The sequence below is a fragment of the Notolabrus celidotus genome, chromosome 20 (genome assembly GCF_009762535.1).
Source record: "Notolabrus celidotus isolate fNotCel1 chromosome 20, fNotCel1.pri, whole genome shotgun sequence".
Lineage (NCBI taxonomy): Eukaryota > Metazoa > Chordata > Actinopteri > Labriformes > Labridae > Notolabrus > Notolabrus celidotus.
Genome location: NC_048291.1, coordinates 20,100,751 through 20,119,975, shown reverse-complemented (window position 1 = coordinate 20,119,975; position 19,225 = coordinate 20,100,751). Strand labels below are relative to the sequence as shown.

At 40.0% G+C, this 19,225-nt stretch overlaps 1 protein-coding gene across 7 annotated transcripts in view; it reads right to left on the bottom strand.

Moving 5' to 3' along the window:
- The window catches only part of LOC117832181 (thyroid hormone receptor alpha), a 146,626-nt gene that overhangs the window by 113,507 nt on the left and 13,894 nt on the right, over positions 1 to 19,225 (bottom strand). For all 7 annotated transcript variants that reach the window (XM_034711190.1, XM_034711192.1, XM_034711189.1 and 4 more), the window contains one exon: positions 17,201 to 17,306. The gene's annotated coding sequence lies outside the window, so the exon portion shown is untranslated. The remainder of the gene's footprint in view (positions 1 to 17,200; positions 17,307 to 19,225) is intronic.

Sequence of the window (19,225 nt, the reverse complement as noted above, 5' to 3'; positions counted from 1 at the left end):
TAAACTTGCGTGGAGGACAAAGGACTGGTGGGGCTAGCTCTGCTAACTTAAGCCAGACTCAGCAAATTACTTGTTCATCAGCAGACTCTGCAATCCCATATTTGGCCTTAAATTGTTCTAAATTTTGACTCTTTTCTGAGTGTTTTAGACTAGTCAGTTAGTCAGAATTAGGGTTGCAAATTCAATGGGAATTAACCGGAATTTATGGGAATTCACAGGAATTTATGGGAACAAATGGGAATTAACCAGGAATTTATTAAATTGAAGGTTGGCTCTTATTAGTGAACTTAAATATAGTTGGGGAAAATATATTTTAGCATAATCCTGACTAAAACAACCAGATTTCATGAAAGTACAGTTGAATATCTATGCTATTCCTCAATCACATGCACATAGCACACTGCTTACTGCAGGGCTATTGAGTCCACACCCCCTACATGCATTTTTTATTTGCATGTTGAATGGGACTTTGTTGGGTTTGCATTTTTTGAATTTTTTAATGGGTTGGGTCGGGGGGAGGAGTAATATCTAAGTCAAAATTCATGTTTTGTTCTTCAATGAAAGAACTGATTGTTCAATAAAATATTTAACACTTGATAAAGTTCTACTCACAAATAAATCTGTTTTAATTGTATTATTTGGGATGGATGTCTGCTTATAACAAAACAAATGTTTATGCTTGGATAGCTTTCCATTAAAATACCCTCAATTCCCAGTTAATTCCCATTAATTCCCATAATTTCCAATTTGGAATATTTCCAAAATTCCCCAGCTTAACTTGCCATGGAAATTTACCAGAAATGTTCCACCCCTTTGCAACCAAATTCAGAATTAAAATTTCTGTTTAGACAACTAGGAAATTAGTCTCTTGCTACGTTATTACCTCATTTTCTCCTGTTTGGCAGCCAATTTCTGTCTGTAGATTTTAATTCATACCAAAAGATGCAAAAATTCTCAAGACAACTAAAAAGAACAAAACCATCTACCTGTATGTCTTTTTTCTATACACATGAAGTTTTGAATTTTAATTTATCCTACTTCACAACAAGTCTAAAAGAGTCAAGGAGTCAAGGCAGTAAAAAAAACAACCACAATACACCTCCCCCTTTATGTCCTTATTATTTCAATGTACAAGTATGCTCAACAATAAAAAGGAAAGAACAAATCTTTCACTCTGATGCTTGACTGACACTGCCTTGACAGTTAGAATTGTTGACTTTTTTAGGTCAGCCCTGAAGACAGCGACTGAGATGAATATATCAAAAGACAGTTCTGTCGATTTCACAAACAGCAAACCTTTCAGATATTCACAAACTGCATCTGTGAGCTATAACCTTTTGTTTCCACTTGTATGTGAATCTCTTTTCACTGTAAATCATTTATGTGGGAGCCAAATGTGTCCCTGTGTTGTGGCTTTTGGCAGCTTTGTGCATTTTCACAGCTCACAAAGAGAATGGATCAGGATCAGAAGAATCACAGGAATGCCGAAAAGGATTCATGATGTAGCGAAGCGGACACAGAGAAATTTTCAACACTTCATCCCTGTTAGTAACATTCATTTCTCACAACTGTTGGTTTCTTTGTTCCTCTATCTGCTGAGGTAAACAACGGACTCATTTTTCCTGTTTCTTACTGGCAAAAGTGCAGCGTGAGGAGCTGTGCAGTGCCAACCGTGGTTAGTTTGCTTCGAGAAATGTTGAAGAATTCATGGCGCCATGGTAAATGTGTGCCAACATAAATACACACACAACCCACACAGAAGAAGAAATACTTTGAGGGGAAATTCATTTTTTTCACTCGGGTGTTGATAATGCTACACACATCTACACATATGGATCATGCACCAACAGGATCCTATAGACATGCACTAATGTAGAAATGACAGAGTTGTGGACCTGCCATCGGACAGGCACCCCTTGTAGTCAGGGCTTGGTTCCTTGCTCAAGTAAGTGCCTAGCACCTGTCCAGCTACTGGAACTTCAACCAGTGACCCTCAAGTTCCCCACCAAGTCCCTTTGGACCTATGGCTACTGTTGCCCAAATGATGTACACAATCTGAATCAATTTAAATGCTTTTGTCAAGGTAGATGGCTTTTCACCAAGAAGTCTGATTCTACTCAAGGTTTCTGCCTGTTAAAATTAAGTTTTTCCTCTAACTGCCATAATAAGACATAATTGAGTTATTGGGTTGAATGTAGCCAACTTAGAGATTATAAGCTATCGTCCTCTCAGCTAACTCTGCCTCTTTGCTTGGTTCTGGATCAACTATCCTAATTCTGGTCATGATTTCATCAGAATCAGACTTCTGCTGCTCTGCTGCATTACACAGACATTTTGAACTTGTTATGTGACCCAACCTCTGGTGGAAGTGCAAAAAACTACTGTTCCTTGAGTGTCCGCTTGAGCTTTCTGCAACATTCTCAACATCAAAATTTCCCTTGGTACAGCAGAAGTAATCACGCTTATAGCCTGATTCAAAAGACAGTTTTGGTCCCTATAGCTCATTATCTTTATTCGTACACACTGTTCGGGTGTGATTGTTTTGAACACATCCATTTACATCTATATTATATAAGAGTTTTACATCAATGTGCATAAGTAGGTGCTTGGCTTAGTGAAGTAGACCAAGGAAAGGGACATGCTATAGCTGTTTTCTAGGAGGCTAAAAGCCCAGCTAAGCTCCACCTCTTTGCCTGAGTCTAGTTTAACTGACAGTAAAGTTAAGTCAGTATCTCCAATATGGTGACCGCCATCATTGGGGTTCAAAACGCCTCTTAAGGAACCAATGGTGTCGTCACAGAGATATGTTTTATACAGTGTATTGTTTTTATGGTAGCATACATTGTTTATGAGTTAGTCAGAACAGTTTTTTCTTTGATTAGACGTTAAACTAATGCCATGATATGAGTGATGGGCTGGTCATCATTGAACTCAACAGGACTATCTCAGACTTTGAGAATTAGCTTCTCACTTAGACACTGTAAAAGCAGCAAAAAAGTGTAACAACAATGAAGGACCATCAAAACGTAGCTCTAACTTTCAAGACTTCAAGATGATTGACATAGACACATCAGATAAAAACATGTTACCATGGCTTGGCTACTGTTGGGCAATTTATAGAGGATGGGAGCTTTGGCATGGATATCTAGAATAGTTGGTTCTATTTAATGGCTTCAGATAAATGTACTGTATGCACTTTTTGGAACTCTTTGGGACTCTTTGGGACTCCTGTTGACCAAGTATTACATCATATCTCATTGCATGTCTTGCCCTTCCCATGTGAAAGAAGTGCTTTCAAATGGAAAACCTCATCTTGACACTGCTCCTATTCGAAGCGTTACATTCTGGTGTGGGAACTCCCCTCTGCCATCAAGTTCATCTCACTTCAGTTTTAAATGCTCATAACAAAGTGCTAAAAACTGGCTCATTAGCAGGTCTTGTTGCCCGTGTAAGGAAAAGTTCGGGCACCCTTGATCTACAGCGTGCTGAGACACCAGCCGTGTGTCGATGTGTGAACACCGGGATGTCAGACGCACAGCTGGGGCTCAGCATTAATCACATCACATTGCGACGCAAACAGAACATTGCAGAGGAAGAAGTCACCCTCGGGCCCAGAAGCTTTTATCTGTGGCTCTGATCTGGTGCACAAGCAAGAGTGAAAATGAAATGGAACAATTTGTACTCACTATTTTCCCATTGGATCTCTTGTATGCATTGGCTTTGAACATAGCAGGGATTATTAAGTTTTAAAAAATGGGGGACTAAACAAAATCCCCCTGGCAATAAAAAAGAACACTGTGTATCTTTTCAGAGATTTCATTTAGAATGCCAACGTTCTCTCTGGAGTTCTGTCAGGACAAAATGATAAAAAATACACTTCTCAGATCTCTTTTCTGCTGATCAAATGGCTGACAAATGGTTTCTGCTGATGGTATTTTGGACTAAATTGTTTTCTATTGATTCAGGTCCCCAGAGTGCAGCCAGTTCCAGTCAGCTGTTTGAGACTCTTATACTGTTATGGTCTGGCAAGTGAGCTCAGATGAAGTCAAGCGAATCCCATCAGCCACCAGTAAGTACAAAAAAAAGTTTAACAGTTAAAAAAATACTATAAATGGTTCTCTAATGTTAAAATCTTTCTAAGAGCAGGGAAATACAGCATGTTTTCAGATACATATAATGGAATAATGTCAATCATGCTACAACACTCTTATTGGTAAAAAGTGTTGTGGGCGCACCATTGGCCAAGTGGCTTAAGCATGCGCCCCATGTACAGAGGCTTTAGTCCTAGTTGCAGCAGTTGGTGGTTTGACTCCCGGCCTGAACCATTTGTTGCACGTCTTCCCCAACTCTCTACTCCCCACATTTCTTGTCTCTCTTCAGCTGTACTATCTAATAAAGGCAAGAATGCCCAGAAATAAAACCTTAAGTGGAGCCCATATGGGATTTTATATGAGCACACTGGGAGTCCCTCTCTCCCCTCCCCTCAATCACTTATTTTAACTCACCCTGTCCCATTGGAGTTACTAACCATCAACCTTTCTGGAGTCCCTAAGCTCCCTTGTCTCATGGGTTCCTCTGAGTCACTGCCATAGACTGTCTCCTGCTTATTTTACAAACTTAATTAAAGAAATAGATTGTATTTGACACTAAACAACACTATACCCTCCACATTATCGTGTTGTCCCAAACCATCAGCCAACAAGACTTGATGAACTTGACCTGAAAAACTAAGCTGACTTCTCGCCCACTGGGTGTCTTACCACCCGCTCCGTTTTTAAAAAGTTATGACTGAATTTCTCCTTTCAATTTTATTTATTATTAACTTGACTTTCTCTACAGGCGGTGTCCCTTCCTATTTTAAAGATGCATCTATCTAGCCCATACTGACAAGTAACCACCCATAGATTACAGGCCAAACTCAAACCCTGGAAAACATTGTAACAAATCAACAAACTGCTTTGTTTGAGGGACAATATACATTTAAAAAATAAATATATATTGTCTATATGAATTACTTTGTGACATCTTTGACTGTGAAAAGCACTATATAAATAAATGTTACATTTTTTGCTTTTCTTACATGTGGGCATGCGAAGTAGACGTACCTTGTAGTGAACTGTCAAGTCTGTGAGACTGCAGCTAGAGAAATCCAAAAGACTTGGATCGCTATTTTACCTAACAAGACTAAAAAGAGTTTGAGTGTGTTAACCACAGCAGCTTTGGGTGAAGTCAGAACTCAGAAGGTGAAGCCTTCTGCTCTGAAACAATCCATGTTGGAAGCTTCATTTGCTCTTACTGTGCCTAATGAAAAGAAAGTTAAAAGTTGGGCCATATTACCAAGGCAGTTGCCTACCATATTGCCATCCCGTTGAAACTGTGGCAAAGGACAGCTTTATACAACTATTAACAACTATTGACCCAAAGTACCAGTTGCTTAATCTCAGTTACTTTGCGAGAGAAGCACTACTGCCAAAAAATGTACATTGAAGTCCGGGCCAGCCGCATCACACGGCTCACAAAAGTAACAGCCAAATTCCACCAGATCTGTGTCCGGTCTATCTCCGATGTGTTTCAGCACCGGATCTGATAGTTTTTTATTCTAGTCGGTGTGTTAACTTCCGCTGGATCCACTCCATTGCGTTCCGGCTGTGTCTCTGGATCAGATATACAAGATTCCTATTTTTGCTGGATGCAGGAGCATGACGCATCAATCTCAACCGAGCAGATCAAGCAGGACAGGAAGACAAACATCCAGTTAACTTTCAGAATACAACACTCTGTGTTATCGCTAGATTGTATTTCACTTAACTACAACAACAACCCATAATGAGCAATGCCATGTTTGGAGTCATCAGGTCAGAGATTTCCAGAGGCCAATAAAGACAACATGGATGAGGAGAGGAGTCAGATAATCGTTGATTCAGTAATTACGGTTGGAAAACCTAGGTCAAATGACTCAAGCTGCGCAGCGGATTGGAGATGGACCGTACACGGATCTGGTGGAAGTCCGATGTAAGTAAGTAGTATCTCACATTGCGCTGACCACTGGTGTGTGGTGCAGCAGGACCTGTAAGCCATGCTTGCAATAACAACTGACAACGGAATTAATGTTGTCAAAGCGGGCCAACTCAACATGGGGCAGAGAATGCAGTGCTTTAGTCACAGACTGCATCCGACCATTGGTGAGTGCAGTGTTGAATAAATGGAATTAAAAAAAATGATGCCAGGCATAATGCCTCGTAGCCACAAAATAATCTATTTTAAATTTTTAGGCTAAATGGGGAAATTTTCTTCACAGAAAAAAATCTAAAGATATACATCTCTATTCAAGCTAAAAAAAAAAATAGCAAGGTATGGTTCTTGGCCTTAGAACAAATTCACTTAAATAAAGAACACTTTAGTTGGCTTTGTGACAGACACATGGTTTGAAATAGTCTGACTCAAACTCTCTGTAATTAACAACAATGTATGTTCTGTCAGAATCACTGATAAGGATACAGGATGTATTAAAGTACAATAGAGTCAATCCATAGGTGAAGAGGCAGCCAGGGGAAACAGGAAGTGCTTCCATTAACAGGCCATTAGAGGGGGTTTGTGGGTAATTATAGTTGGTCTGGAGTAGCATGAACAAATGCAAGCAATATGCCCTCGACTCCACAAACACATTCTACCTGCTCACCCCTGAAAAAAATAACTATGTGACGAACACTGTCACTAAACTAAGCGTGGAAAAGGGCAACAAATCGTCTGGAGAAGGACAAATTATGCAACATCTAGGTAATTAGCTTGGCCATTAGAGAGCAAGTAGTTATCATTAACTGCCACGGAATATATGCCATAACCTTTGCTGTTTGCAGAGGCAGAGAGCTGCTGTGCCTCAGAGTATGATGTAGCCTTACTTCTTATTTATAGATAAAACATTAAATAGATAAAACTACATTAAACTAACTGGCCTGTGATGACATATCTCAGCTTTTATGTAGGTTAATGCTCTTTTTTGCCTTTGGGTCTGTTGCATGTTCATATGTTCGTGTGGGGCTCGCAACCAGAATTATTTATGCAACATTTAAAGGACTCTATAATTTAAGCTGAGGGGAAAGTTTGCATCCTACAGTACATGTTCAGTGGCTTTCAGAGGGTTGGACACACACTGGCCTATGAAGGCATTTAGCTGAGTGACTGTGAACTGAGTGCATCCATACAACTTCTTTTTCTTATCGCACAACTCTAAAAAAGTACAGACAGAAGCCGGCAATACAGTGGGAGAACACATCTATTATTTACACAAGGAAGCTGAGATATAGGGAGGATTTAATTCCCAACTCATGGACTATACGGCTAGAATAAAAAGACGCTATTAACTGAATTCTACAGTATGAGTTGGCAGTCTTACATTACATTTAGGTAGTGAAACATTGAATTTTTGCTAAATATGCAATCTCACCTTCTACCAATCAAGCTGTCTATTTCAGTTCCACCCTCTTGTTGTGTCTTCTAAACTCTCTCTATAAGAACAATAATCCTGTGAAGCTCTAAGAAGGCTCTTGGATGGTTGTTGGGCTGCTCATTTGAGTCAAAAGTCTCACCACAGAAGACAAACTAAGCACTACCTGGCAGGCACTGTGATTTTTCATCTCTATTATCTATACTTACTAACCATAAACCTTTCTGGGAGTCCCTGAGCTCCCTTGTCCCGTAGGTTCCTCGTAGTCGCTGCTTTAGACGGCCTGCTACTGTGGACATGCCAGACTCCATCTGCTACAACTACTACTGTTTCACCACTATAATCTCTCTATCTCTCTCTCTCCCTCTATCCAACCCCAAAGGCAGATGGCGGTCTAACATGAGTCTGGTTCTGCTCAAGGTTTCTGTCTGTTAGAGGAAGTTTGTCCTTGCCACTGTAACTTGCTTAGTACTGGATTAAGATGAGACATGATTGAGTCCTGCCTGTAATAACATTTGTTGTGATTTTGTCAACATTTCAATATGGCCACTGCTATTGTTGGACTTCATCAGGCTTCTTCAGAGACCAGTAGGTGACATCACTGAGAACACGTCCTTGTTTATACAGTCTATGGTCTGCTCAACACAGAAACACTCTCTAACACTGCCCTATGACTGCAAGTGAACTGTATGATTCTGAGGTCTAACAAGAAATATAGGAGTAGCTATAAAGACCAGTTGTTGACATGGAATCAATTTAAGAATAAACTCAGAGTAAAACTTCATGCATAACATTTAAGTGTTTTAATATGATCAACAAAACAGTTCTGGATGTGAGCCTTTTGAATTAGCAGCGAGAAGCTGGTGCAAAAATAAGTGAATCAAGTGAGCCTGTTATTTCTGTTCATTTAATCAGCATGTAATATCTTTGGGAGCTCATCTCATTTTCAGATTGTAGCTGCGGGTTGTGAATATTAACAAGGCTGACAGTAAAATCTGCAGTGATTCTGCCCCCCTTGCAGAGAGGAGATCATTGGAGAGCTTTAGTTATTTATAACTTTGGTTACTTGAAAATGTCAGAGAAAAAAACTAATGAGGTTTGATAAAGGATTCAAAACTCCTTACTGAATTCACACATGAGATTTATTATTGAACCCAACCAGACTACATAATGACAGCTGATTTCAACCTGCAGCCACTCTTGTCCTCCATTAAAGAGGCCATGATGATTTATATAAGACACACATACAAGAACAGTGTCATCACTTCTTCTTTTGGAGGCATTTGCAGGTCAGTTGTGTTGAACATGACCGTTATTTAACCCCAACAATATCAGCCACTCATTCTGGTTTGCCTCTGTTCAGCCAATCCCAGTGGGCTTTAGAGGGGCAGTTAGTGCGGTCAGTGCTTTTCACTCTGGATACATTTGATGCACCAATTCCAGAAAAACACAAAGATGCCAGTTATTGTGGGCCCCCCATGTTATTACTGCAAAGAAAAGGGTGGACGTTGTTGGAACATGGCAACGCTGATTAACCCTGATTTTAATACTCAAAATTTAACTGACACGCCACGCAGCACAGCTCCATCCCCGCATCTGTTTCCTCGCACGAATTCAGACCCTTGTTGCATGTGTGGAAATTAGGACAATGCGAACATGGCCATTAAAGAGGCTCTGAGCATCTGTTGCAAATTTGAATCAAGGGAGCTCAGACGTGTGAAAATAATGCAGTGTGTGTGCGAGACAAAGTTATACTGAATCCACCGTCCTGTCAGAGTGCATCACATCAGGAAGACAGGGAGCAGTTTTATGTGAGACCCGCTGCCACACTAATATCTCTGCGTACCCCACATTCACTCAGCAGGGGTTATAAGGCCATACAGCCATTAACCATTGTCTGTACCATTCTTTAACTGCAGGGGAGGTACGTCTCCACAGACTTGCATGCACTTTAAAACTTCTTGTACTGCAATTCACACACAGTTGGTAATGTATGTGCCTTTATGTATCTGTTGTTGTTTTCTAAATTGTCTGTTTACTACAATCTTCTGTTCCTGAACCCTGGAATAATTACTTTTATTGTCACGCTCTCATATCTTCTCCATGGCTACATCCAAGGAACTATCTTAATGAAATTTAAAGCCCCCCCCTGTCAAAACAAATGTGTTCAATTAATATGAAATTGGGTAATTGGAAAAAAAAATCCACCCGTCAGCATCGCAATGTCCACAAAGGCTTTTATTTTTTAATTTGTTAATCTAATTAAATGGGACAAAAGTGAAACCGTTATTGGATAAAGAGGAGTAGTGTTGCAGAGGGGGTCTAGCTTGAGCTAATTTAAAGCTTTTATTATTCTGACCACCAACAGAATGTGTTTGTTTATCAGCTTAATGATAACCAAGTGGGTGCTTCCCCGCCATGAGAGAACAATTTTGGCTCTTCATTGACTTTGTATTTAGTGAAGATGCTCTCTGGTCACTTTGGTCTGCTGGCAGGAAATGACAGGAGAAGTCATGGAAAGCAGCTGTGTGGTTAGCGTACAAACAGAGTAACCTTTAGGAAGCCTTTAAGAAGACATAAGTGGATATAGATTGTGACATGTGAGGCATGAGCTGGAAGAAGTGGAAAACAGTGGGGTCCTGAAACCCTCTTCAAACAAAGCTGTGAGAGACCTGATTTTGTAAAGCTTAAAGGATCATTTTTACAGCTGATTTAATTCAACAATTGGAAAAGGGCATTTCTTTTTAGTGTTTTAGTCTTTGGATGAACATCTCATTGTTTCCATTTCTCTCCTAGTGGGCGTGGTTTTCTGAGTATAATGGGCTCGGCTATTGTTTCCATCTAAGGATTTCAGTGTATGTGCGTGGACTTAATAAAGCTGCTATGAATGGAGCATAACTGACTGTAATTCCTCGTTTAAAAAAAAGAGATTTAATTGTGGCTGTCTTGTATTGGTGGCAAGTATTAAGATGTATGTTTGGTGGCTCGTGAGGCAGAAATTTGGTGGAACAAAAAAAAAAGCAGAAAAATACATTAAAAAAAAACAGCATGCGTCCCATTCATAGACTGTATATTAAATAGTGGTAGTATCTGTGACGTCACCCATCCAGTTCTGAAGCCTATCGTTGGCGGGAGCCATATTGGAAATGCTGAACTCAACCTAACTGCTGTCGAGGTAGTGTGAGGTAAGGAGGCGTGCTTTGGGCCTCCTCGCCAACAGCTACAGTGTTCCTGCCTGTCAATCAAGTCAGTTGTGGCTCTCATAATGGAAAACTCGTAATCTTCATATCTTCAAAATTGTCGCGTTATGAACAAATTCACCCCACTGTTCAGTGTGTGCCGATCGAGAAATTAACTATCCAGACTACACTCGTTTTTTGTACCAGGCTGTAATCATGTTTATTTCTGCTGTAAAGATCGGCTTTTTTGAAATTATGTGTATGTGGCTTCCGGTCCTCTCGGAGCCAGCCTCAAGCGGACACTCAAGAAACCGCAGTTTTTAACACTTCTGCATTGGCATCAATTGTCACGGTCGGAGGTTGCCGCTTGGTCCCATCAAGCTTCTACCAACAGTCCACCCCATCCATGTCTCATTGTGTTTCATACTGCTACTGGCTAAGCCCTAATTGGATAAAACCATTGTAGAAGGGAGAGGGGGAGTTAAGGGATGACTCAGTGTCATCCTCTGTAGGTGATTTGTTTTAGGATAGTGAATGTGCATGCAGCAGAGAGACAGTGAGGTGATCGTGGATTATTGTCAGCTTGCTAGCATTAGCACACTACATCTCTTCATCTCGTCTTTTTAGGTTTTGGGGAGCTGTTCCCAAGGAGAAGAGAGTGCACAAAGAGAAACTGCTGCTCCAAGCTTTTTTTTTAGGGCAATTAATAGTGTTTGTTCAGTGTCTGTATCGCTGCTTTGGGTACTTCCTATGAAACATCTCAGTCTCTACTAGGGATGCACACAATTAATCGATAATCGATTAATTGATTGTTAAGACATTACTCGAAACACGCATTTTGGTTTTCAATTTTCCGTCACGTGGAATGGACAACATGTGGTCTCATATTACATTCATCTATCAGGGAGGTGTTTTAAGTTTAAAGCATGTTTCGATGTTAATCAACTGTTAAAGGTGTTGCGCACAGTGGAGACGCTAAGCTGGCGGCTGCGGCTGAATGACAGGTCTCAGCTTTTTAAAGAGGATCAATACGCAACTGCTGCCAACAACGACACGAAGGTTGACAACTTTAAACAGGACATTTCCCCACCTTTAGATACAAATCCAACAGACTGGTGGGAATTGCTAGTACACTATGTTTGCAGACCAGCAACTTTAGAGCCGTCTGGGCTTTTTTGCAGCTTAGACTGATTATGACCCGGTTGCGCTCCAGGCTGACACCTGACCGCTTACACACGTTTATTTTTTTCAATAAGAACGAGTAGGCAGAAAACTGGACACTGTGAGTCTGAAGTAGGGATGTACATTTTAAGTATTTTCCGTGATCGATTTTTGGAAATGTTAACGATCAATTATCGATTAATTGATAACAGCAACAAAATGCATCTAACTGACGGGATTGAATACGGGCACACGTTTGACACGCAGAATATCAACGATCAGGCTCATTAAAATATTCTCCGCGGACATAATCTTATAAACTGAAGGCTCATAATACTAACAGAAAAGTACTTCAGACTCACAGTGTTCAGTTTTCTGTCTACTCGTTCTTATTGAGAAAAATAATCATGTGTATTCAATCAGGTGTCAGCCGGGAGCGCAACCGGGTCATAATCAGTCCCACTGGAGAAAAGCCCACACGGCTCTGATGTTGCTGGTCTGTAAACGTAGCGTACCAGAATTTCCCACCTGTCTTTTGCCTTCGTATCCAAAGGTGGAAATATCCTGTTTAAAGCTGTCAACCTTTGTGTCCGTGTTGTTGTTGGCAGCAGTTTTGTATTGATCCTCTTTTAAAAAGCGCACGTGGAGACCTGACGTCTCCGCTGTGCGCAACACCTTTAACAGCTGATTCACATCGAAGCATGCTTTAAACTTAAAACACAACTCTCTGATAGATGAATGTAATATGAGACCACATGATGTTTGTTCCACGTGACGGAAAATTGATAACAAAAATGTGTGTTTCGAGTAATTTCTTAACAATCAATTAATCGATAATCGATTAATTGTGGTCATCCCTAGTCTGAAGTATGTTTCTGTTAGTATTATGAGCCTTCACATTATAAGACTATGTCCGCGGAGAATATTTTTATGAGCCTGATCATTGATGATCAGTGTTAAACATGTTGTACACGTATTCAATACCGTCAGTTATATGCATTTTGTTGTTGTAGAAAATAGATTTTTAGTTGAAAAATGTATTTGGCCTTGTTTTTCACATAAGAATTATATATTTTTTTATTGATTAATCGATAATTGATCGTTAACATTTCCAAAATTCGATCACAGAAAATACTTCAAATGTACATCCCTAGTCTCTACTATTCAGGTAACAGCAAAGTGCTGGTGTTGCTACCTCAGCCAACCAATCATAAGCTAGATGGGGTGGGGCTGGTCACCCAGGTAACCAGGAAAATAGATGCTTGTCAGATGATCATCACAGAAAGAGAGAAGCCCATTTCTAGATTAGTTTGCTTGTTTGTTGCTACAGATTTGTGACAGAGGGGAAATAAACAAATAATGAAAAACAAAGGAACCCTGCTGGTTTATGACACAACAAGGCAATTTTATTTTTGGAGCTAAACTGGCAAAATCAAACCAGATTCTTCACTTTGTAAGGGCTTGTTTGTTAGCGCAGTATGGAAAAAAATCCCCATTAACATTACTTTAAATATGAACTATCTGCAGATATGGAAAACAAGCTAAACCTGGAACTGCACATTCTGCTTTTGGTGTTCTTTTTTCAAAATAAAGGAGTAGGAACTCTGACACAGGACTTTCAGAATGCTGTATTTTGGTTAAAGAATGCTGGAAACAGTTGCAGAACAATCAGATACAAAATATTGTGGGCTCTAAATTCATGTAATTAATTTCCATCTATTTTAATGTGGCAAGTTTAATTTTTTCTTTATGTGCAGATCCTTTTGTTTCTTCTTTTTTTAGATATGCTTTATTTATCACTGTGGCAAAATTATATTTTTTCCACTGTGGTGTCGATCATGCTACACACAGGCTGATATACACACATGCACAAACAGGACTAATGGAGAGATGTCAGAGTGAGGAGGATGCCACCCAACTGTGCCTAGTTGTTGGGGGTTTGGTACCTTGCTCAAGGGCACCTCTCCAGCTACCAGCCAAATTTCCAAACTTGGTCCATAGGTGACCCTCTGGTTCCCAAGCCAAGTTTCTATGGATTGAGAGACTACCACCCCATTCTTCATCTATATCCATATCTAAAATTGCTTTAAAAATACAGCATATGCCTGTGCATGCTCTTTTTCTTATGCTCTTATGAGTTCTATGTATATTCTGTTAGATTCATTTCGAATAAGTTCTCAAATAAGTAGTGTAGGTAAATGTTTTAAAAATACCACAGAAGAAAAAGGTAAGATATATTGTAATAATTAGTAAGAGCAGTATATCATTGGTAAATTCCAGATACATTTGGAGATATCTTATTACACATGTTAATTCAGTCAGGACTACTCTTGTCAAAACAATGTATTATTTGGCGATATGGCTCTGTTCTTGGAGCTCCCTGCCCTTCCGTGTGTCTTTGTGGAATGCCATAGCCTGAGGTGGGGAGAGCACACCTCCCCTCTCTTATAGACCATGTAAGGAATTCAGCATTTTTTTTTTTATATATATTTTTTTTTTTAAAGCTGAATTCCTTACATGGGAGGAAATACGGTTCAGTAAAGACCACTGTCAAGTCAAACTGTAAAAATAGAATTAAAAACTGTCAAAAATGAACTAATCATAATTAACTAGGCTTTAATATAGATATATATATTTATATTTATATATTTATATTATATATTTATGATATTAGAAATAAAATCTACTCTATCCTAGGTGAGTTTACAAAAATAAGTATCTATATAGTATGACTAAAACGTATGCTGCTATGCAGAACAAATAAATAAATAAATAAACAGATCAATGGATCAATAAACAAAAGATATGTTATGATAATGACTAGATAAATATACTAAATCATGATTAGATTGTTTAGTATGTAGTATAAATCTGAATATAAATCTGTAAATAAACAAGAAATCAGCTGTGAACAGCGTCTACCCAGAAGGGCATGAGGTGTCTCATCAGGCGCACCTGGTGCAGGTCAGAGCGCGCACTGGAGAGCAGCGGGCAGAAGCGCTGCACTTTAAAACAGACTGCTGTATGGAGTAGATCAGTGGTGCAGAGGACAATCTAAAGAAACCGAAGAGGCAGCCAGTAGGAGCTGGTTTTTGAATGTGTGTTTGTCAGCTGATGATTGCTGCTGCTGCGGTGCCGGCTCGGGCACGCGCTTCATCTGCGCGCTGCTGAACTGTCTGTTTAGTTAAAGTTTGTATTAAAAGATTATAAATACTGGGACTGTTAAAAACACACATGATACATGATTAATGAATAAATAACTGACTTATTTCATATGAGATGATAAAATATATTTATTTGAATAACTTCGTTTTGGCAGGTCTCCTGAAAGTTGAATTGATTTATTTATTATATTAATTGTGATAAAAAGGCAGTTGTTTAAGTTACATTGAATCAGATGCTGCTTTTTGGTTTCTTGCTCTGTGATTATGTTGCATTTGCATGTGTTTTGATGCAGGTATTTCTTTTGTCTTTTTTATTCCTTTATTTAAAGGTTTTTCACCTAATTAATGGGAACTGTGTCTAAAAACTCTGGGATGAAAGAAATCAAATAAAAGGAGGAAATAAGATACATGTTGACCTATTTGAGTGGAGTCCAGTCACTTTTGGTCTGATTGTCTGTCTGTCCTTTCAAGTTGGGACGCTGCACAAAAATTAAAGAACTTGACAACCACTCTCGTCAAAAGACTTTAATTATTTGCATGCAATAAGTTATATTCAGTGGTATGGCTATATTCTAGAAGTTCCTGCCCTTCCACGTGCCTACGTGGAATGCCAAAGCCTGAGGTAGGGAGAGCACACCTCCCTTCTCTTTGATTTGCATACATACAATTCCAAGGCAGGGAGAGCAGCAGCAAAGACCCCAGAGGTGCTGAACAGTGCAGGCATCAGTGACAACACACATGACACTAGGGAAATAAGACACAGTACGTGGAAGGGCAAAGCCTGAGGTGGGGAGAACACACCTCCCCTCTCTTTAAGGTGTACACATGAAAAGCCAAGGCAGGGAGAGCAACAGCAAAGACCTCCCAGGGTCTTTACCAGAATGGTAAAATCAGACACAGCAGAAAAGGAGGAGCTGGTGTGGAGTTGAGATGCAAAGCAGTTTGCAGGGGGAGCAGCAAGAGAAGGCTTACTAAGGTAGTTTAAATAGAATGCCCATTTTGCTATTTTCCAATTGGACACATAGATGTAATCAGCTGAGCTACCAGCTAGCTGATGTACTATTTGCAACACATTACATTTCCCAGGGACCCACTCAATTCACTTCCTATAGGTCTGAGTACTCACTACATTGAAAAGCTATCAACATCACAGTGACTACACACTAACATTAATATGGTAATGAAAAATGTATTTCCCTTCTTTTGATCAAACAACAGAATAATGCTCTAATTAAAGGCTCCACTGTGTCTCAGTGGGCACAGGAAGACTGGTGGCTCTGTTGGCTGCAGGAAGTCTGGCCATATGAAGAGATATTCAGGCTTCCTTTCAAAATAAGAGTAACATGTCGGGATCATGTTAGATTGAGAAAAGTAGCAAGTCTCCTTCCAGGCTTGCAGCTCCATTTCGCTTTACTCAGAACCTGCAGTGCTATGTGCTATTAGCCCACACTGTCAGTGCTAACAGTGTATATCATCGTCATAAATATACACATAACACTGACATTTGCAAATAAAGGCTTGTTTTACATGAATTTTTAAGCACATAAAAATTGACAAGGTTTTTGTAAAAGTGAACACTTAATTAGCTCAGGCATGTCAAAGAATATTTCAATGTCTCATTAAAAAATAACAGACATTTGAAGCAAACAACCTGGAGGCTTCTACTGAATGCTGTCGTCCGTTCCTGACTTGTTGCTGTCCTGCAGGCATGATACGCTTCTAACACTGTCTATTTTAATGTTGATTGTATTTAAAGTTTCAGCCACAAAGAGGCAAATTTAACAGGTACATCATATGACCTGCCTCGAAGGACCCTGGTGAGAAATGTAATTTGTATTTGAGTTGATGTGAAAGTGTCTCTCATTTTAAATAACCTTTCTTTTGCTGGCGTCCCCTTATCGTGACTAAATGTGATTTCACACCTGAGCTGTCAGATGAGATCTTTAATTAATAATCAGATTTTCCTGGTGTCTCACTCTGAAGCTGTAGAGTGCATCCTGCAGAATTTCCCTCATGTCATGTAGCCTGGTTTAAATGTTGCAGAGTGATTACGTGTATCAATTTAAACTTTTTTTTCACCCTGCTATGATTCAAAAAGACAAAGTTAGGCATCAACTTTTTTTAAATAGAAATAGGGACAGTTGTGCAGACTTTTAGTAAATTAATTTAGGGCTGAGACTGTTTGGCAATTGGTCAACTTTCTACCATATCCACTGCAATCAAGCGAAAATGAGGACCAGAAGAGGACCAACCTGGTGCTAGGAAGATGGAGGCTGGTGTTCCTTGTTGCCACAGATATCAGGTGGCAGAGCGTCGTCATTGAAATGGATGTGAAGTTCCAACGCCAGTGTGGAAAATCTGAAACGAAACAAAAAATGACATTGTATTGTCTTCAGTTTAAGATGACACAGAACACGGTATCCTTTTTATCAATGCAGTTATGTCGCGTTACAATAACTTCTTTCTTCCACAGACAGTCAGTTCCTCTCCACACTGCCCCACCTCTCTCCCTCTGAGCGGAACCAAAACTACATACCCCGCCCCTCCCCAGCTCACTCACAGTAACAAGTCCTGCGTACAGTGACGGCATGAGAAGATAGGAACAACACATTATTGCAGATGGTTCAAGTTTAACATTTTAGACGAGCAGCAGAATGATAGATTCTGTGATAATTATTGGAGTTGAATTGATTCAAAGACAGCTAACAGTAAACAAGGGAGTCTTCAGGCTTGATTCCAAATTACAGAATTTTTTTGGACCTGCAATTTTCCGTGAGTATGTCCCAGATAAATGGAGCATAAATATTGAGCACTGCTCCTTCATGTTTGCTCTGACTCCAGGGACAGAAAGCATACCTGTCCCAGATGACCTGAGAGGTCTGAATAGTTTGCACTGTATCAGTAAATTACAATTGTAATTGTGCCCTTGTGTCAAGAGTAAAAACTTCAGGAGATGTGGACAACATAAAGCTTGGATGGCTCCCCATTGTTCCGATCTAATTTTCACTTTAAACTCAGCAGGGGGCAGCGGCTCCTTCTGCTTTAATTTTTAATTTAGTATTTAATTCCGTGAGGCTGGAGAATATATAGGACAGCACTCAATGTGTGTGTTAGTGTATGCGTGTCTCTTTCATCCATGTAGAGCTGATTTGGTTTAAATTAAATGGAAGACAAAAAATCCACCCACTATCTGAATGTTTAGAGGCTTTATGAGAGAGCTAATTTGAGCCTGGAGTCATATCACATGACTCTGGCACTTAGAACAGCCACCTATTGTGCTCATCCTCACATCTTCACTTGAATATCTGCAGCTTGATTTGAGCTAAGAACACTTAATACTGTAAAATAGGTTGTGTACTAAAGCTGAGGCGTCTACTGAAGCTGACCTACAGTGTCAGGATACGTGTTGTTGACTCTACTCCATTAACCTTCTATAGTGAGGCTAGCCTTGCCTCTATAGCTGCCTCCACAAGGACCTCCTTGCCATGTGCTGCAGTGTACTCACACCTACACATCATCAAGCAAAAATTATTCTTCTGGATGAAGCTAAGCTTTGGTCACTTTGCATCATGTTTTGTTGAGAAATTGATTATTTCTTTTCCCTCAGATGTACTTCAGACGCTCTATCTCAACCATCGCTGATATATATACTAAAAAAAAAAAGCTGAATCCCTTACATGGGAGGCAAACACGGTTCAGTAAAAACTACTCTTGTCAAAACTGACTTAAATTATTTGCATGCAATAAGTTATATTTGGCGGTATGGCTCTGTTCTGGGAGCTCCCTGCCCTTTCACGTGCCCACATGGAAGGCCAAAGCCTGAGGTGGGGAGAGCACAACTCCCCTCTCTTTCATGTGAATACATAAAATGCCAAGGCAGGGAGAGCAGCAGCAAAGACCCCAAGGGTGCAGAATAGAGTGGGTATCGGTGACAATACCTGACACTGGTGAAATCAGACACAGTATGTGGAAGGGCATAGCCTGAGGTGGGGAGAGCACAACTCTTCTCTCTTCCATGTGCATACATAAAATGCCAAGGCAGGGAGAGCAACAGCACAGACCCCAGGGGTACAGAGCAGACATCAGCGACAATACATATGACACTGGTGATATCAGAAATAGTATAAATGAGGAGCTCGCATTGTGGTGGGTTGCAAAGTAGTTTGCAGGGGGAGCAGCGAGAAAAGGTAGACTAAAGACGTTCAAATATAATGGCCATTTTGCTGTTTAAGCTGTCAGCTGATAGGGACCGGTGTTAAGAGCAGCTTATGTTCTGT